This window comes from Sceloporus undulatus, chromosome 5 (genome assembly GCF_019175285.1).
Source record: "Sceloporus undulatus isolate JIND9_A2432 ecotype Alabama chromosome 5, SceUnd_v1.1, whole genome shotgun sequence".
Taxonomy (NCBI): domain Eukaryota; kingdom Metazoa; phylum Chordata; class Lepidosauria; order Squamata; family Phrynosomatidae; genus Sceloporus; species Sceloporus undulatus.
Window position 1 is genome coordinate 97498326 of NC_056526.1, and position 4138 is coordinate 97502463.

The following is a 4138-nucleotide window of genomic DNA, read 5'->3' on the forward strand; positions in this document are numbered from 1 at the left end:
TTGACTCAGGCTTGCATCCTTCCGAGGAGGGAGCTAAAATGAGTACCCAGACTCTTGGGGGCAAATTAGCTTACTTGCTAATTAGCTTACTTGCTGTTCACCGCTATGATCTTTGGAATAGTGGTATATAAATAAAACAAATTATTATTATTATTATTATTATTACTGATGGAGGAAAAGGAAAGGGTTGCATACCAATGAGGAAAAAAAGGCTGGGAGCCATAGCATGACAAGGTCAGCAGCAGTGTAGCTATGGGCAGAGCAAAATGAGAATTAAGAATGATGCTCCACCAATGAAATTGTCCTTCAGACTCTAAATATCTAGCATTGCAGAGTGTGAGACACTGACAATCATTCACACCTAGAACTCCTCTTTTTTACTCCACTTACATTTCCTTGCTAACTTTGCCTGCCCCTTCTCTTTGGAGACCTAAACTCTATTTCTAAATGCTCAACTGAACTTTTAAGTTACTGCTAAATCAGACATCATTGATCTTTGGAGATTATTATTATAAACAATATAAAGGTTTCAAAGTATATTTTTAATTTTCTAAGAAAACTGGAAAAAAAAGTATGACTGTATCCAAAAGGTGGACTGTGCTTCTCCCCTGGTAAAATATTTTACAAGAGGGAGTGATACGTTGGGAAAATATATTTGGAGATATTAGACTGATTGGAATCCGGGGGGAAATTGCAACCAGTTTATTATCTCCCTGTTAAGAAGGGACCATTTTATTATCGCACTGAAACGGTCCATATGAAAGTGCTGTTTCATAAAGGCAAAAAAACATTTTCAAGCTAAGCAATCTTCCAATTCTGTAATTTACTTTGCAGAAATGTTTTCTAACTGTATTCTTTTCTTTTTATTTTATTTGACCACAGTTGTTCAGCTTGTCCTCATATAAACATTCAGCAGATTTTGATGTGTTTCTTTCCATAAACCTCAATAGACACTCTCAGATGTATGTGCACATGGCTTGTGTAGTTTTAACTCATTCATGCAATCATATTAATGAAGTAATAAATTACTGAGTTAAAGGAACAGTGAAGTACATGATTTCAAGAATCAAAATTCCTTGATAAATGTTACATTCTTAAGCAAAGGGAATGTATTACAGAAAAAAATTAATGTTTTTCTCATATACTTAGCATAATTATCTATTTTGTTAAACCTAGCCCTTGCAAACTCATCTTCAGTGACTTTTAAAATCTTCATTACACTACATATAGAGTGTCTCCCAAGATGACCCTGAGAAGTGACCAAGTGAGTGACAAATGGACTAATTTGCTGAGCACTGCATGGTTTCTTTTTTCTATGCCCTTCACTTCCATAATCCCCAACCATTTTAAATAAAATAAAAGAGAAATATCACAGGACCCCAAATTCTCTCTGATCCAAATTCCCTGCAGCCTATGAAGGAGCCATCTAAGATTGCCCTGGGATTGACCTTGATATTTGGACAAATGTTCACTGATGCAGTACCTAAAATAAATTGACAATGTTTTGACATACAAAAGGATTTGCAAACAAAAAGTCAGGAATACCATGGCTTTTCCTAGAGTGTTTCGGTCAGAGGTTGCACTCTGTCACAGTGTACTAAATAATTTCTCCTTTTTATTATTTAATTTGTTCTAATAATAAAGTCCAGCTCCTGTGTATTTAGTGGAGTTCTAATTTATTAATAACATTATCGGGCTCAACTTTATTCTGAGGTGCTTGTATTACTCTGAAATTCCTGTTGTATTATCTCTACCTAGGAAGCTCCATAGCCAGTAAATACAACTACAAACAAATGCCAGAAGTTACAAGGAAAAGTTTCCAATTCCCATTATGTGTCTTTCCTGAGTGTAGACAGCATGACTTCAGCATTAACCAAGGTCTTTCTTCTTCTTCATTTCTCTTGCTTTGGGTAACAGATTGTTTGATGATGACATCTGAAGATCTTTGTTTGTTTGTTTGTTTGTCGCTGTTATCCACCCTCAAGTCGATCTCGACCCATGGCGACCCTGTAGATGAGACATCTCCAAGACTCCCTATGCTTCACTGTTCTGCTCAGGTCCTGGAAATTCATACCCATTACCACCTTAATAGAGTCCATCCATCTTGCATGTGACCCTCCTCTCTTTCTACTTCCTTCTACATTTCCTAGCATTATTGTTTTTTCCAGGGAGTCGTGCCTACTCATGATGTGGCCAAAGTATGACGGCCTCAGTCTAGTCATCTTGGCTTCCAGACAGATTTCTGGTTTGATCTGCTCTAGGACTTATTTGTTTGACTTCTTGGCTGTCCATGGTAACCTCAGTGCTCTTCTCCAGCACCACATCTCAAAAGAATTAATTCTCTTCCTATCCTCTTTCTTAACTGTCCAGCAATCACATCCATACATGGCAATAGGGAATACAATAGCTTGTATGATTCTAACTTTCATGCTCAGTTGTATGTCTTATATTTTGTTTCCCTTTTGATTGGCCAAGTAAACCTGCAGTACTTGGGGGAAGGGATCTCTCTTTCAGTAAGTAAAAAGTATAAATTAAACATTGAATTTTATCAGCAGCATCACAAGGGTATGTGTGGTGGTGCGGAGTGTACTGGGTGACACCCAAGAAGAGAGGTGACATCTGGCCAAGTACAGGGAGGAAAAGTGCCAGCACACCAACCTCCCTGCCCGGCACCATTTTACCTGCTAGTAAAGAGAAGCAGGAGGTGGCAGCAACAGCAGGTGGGGGGGAGAAGAGGAGGAAGAGGGTAGGAGCATACTTGCATTGGAACATACTTGCCCATAGAAAAAACATGTTAGTTCTGGGCCAGGTCAAGATGGTGCATGGAAAAGGCAAACCTTGACACCACATACACCAGTACCAAGTTTAAGGAAGGATAAGGCTTCACAACCTGTTAGGTTCCCTAACACATATTCTCCTTCCTAATATCCTTCTGCTGTATCGATTTTTGATGTGATTTGGAAAAAGTTGTGTCCCCTGCGGTTGTTCTAAGTCTTCTCCCCCCGCCCCCCCGCCCCCGCTTCACCTTTCTTCTTCCCTACTGCTACTGTACATTTGCATTGCATTCATAGGACAGAGTGCTCCACTTTTTGCTGCACCTTTCTTTTTGCTTATTTCATATTTGCATTTTTAATTGCCCTCTCCTATATGTACTGTTTTCTAAACTATATACAGTGCTGAACTATATACAGTTTGTTAGCATTGGGAAAAAACCTGTTAATTTTCATGGTAAAATGTAAAACAATGTAAAATTATGGACTGATACAAATACAGTAACATATAAAAGGAGGAGGGAGAGTATTAATTTATTTTTCCTCCTGATGCCTGTAAAATTTCATTTCCAGGTGGTCCAGCTGCCCCTCAAGAGATAAAACTTGCTTTCTAGGTCGTCACCTGAAATGGAAAAGACAATTTAAAAAGAGATTAGGCACACAACATTCAATCCATAAGTCAAGTATAGCACATGTGCCATACATGTGTAATTATTCTTTGGTTTTTCTCACCATGTGCCTGGGCAGAGATCTCAACCTGTCCTGCTGTTGCTTCCTGCTCCCCCTCTTCAGCTGGCTCCACAGTGAAATGGCTACAGAGATGGCCTCCTGTAAAAACAACATGGATGGAAAATAATGTCGGTACAGTTTTGTGTGGTTGCGGATAATGGAAACGGTATTCCCCTCATCATAAGTGAGAAAATGAGAAATCATCTGTGGAACTCAGAGCAATTGAACTTGCAATCCTCCTCTGCCTGCTGTCAGCTTCAGTGTCAGTGAATATCCTGCATAGAAGGGAACTGTTGCCACCTCTACACAGTAGAAGGATTTCAGAGGGCCACTTTACAGAGCTACAGAATTGTGCTTTTTGTGCATTTAGTAAAGGGATGTTTTTTTTATTATTACACAACCCTTCACAAAATGCTTGGCAAACTTTTGTGAGTGCTTTTCCAAGAATATTTGGTGTTAGAATGGATAAGTATAATGGGTATTTGAGCAGTAACTAGGACAGTAACAGAAACTCTCACACACTGCCAGTTTCAAGCCAATGTTATGGACCAAAATGGAATATATCACTATTTAAAGAAAGGGTTACCCTTATAACAAAGCACATATGGACAAATCTAACTTATAATAATAATAATAAT

At 38.6% G+C, this 4138-nt stretch overlaps 1 long non-coding RNA gene across 1 annotated transcript in view; it reads right to left on the reverse strand.

The window, feature by feature from the left end:
- Positions 1 to 3311: 3311 nt before the first annotated feature.
- The window catches only part of LOC121930992, a 70111-nt gene continuing 69284 nt past the window's right edge, over positions 3312 to 4138 (reverse strand). Inside the window, exons 2-3 of the long non-coding RNA XR_006104054.1 lie at positions 3504 to 3599; positions 3312 to 3393 (exon numbers count right to left, since the gene is read on the reverse strand). This is a non-coding gene — a long non-coding RNA (uncharacterized LOC121930992). The remainder of the gene's footprint in view (positions 3394 to 3503; positions 3600 to 4138) is intronic.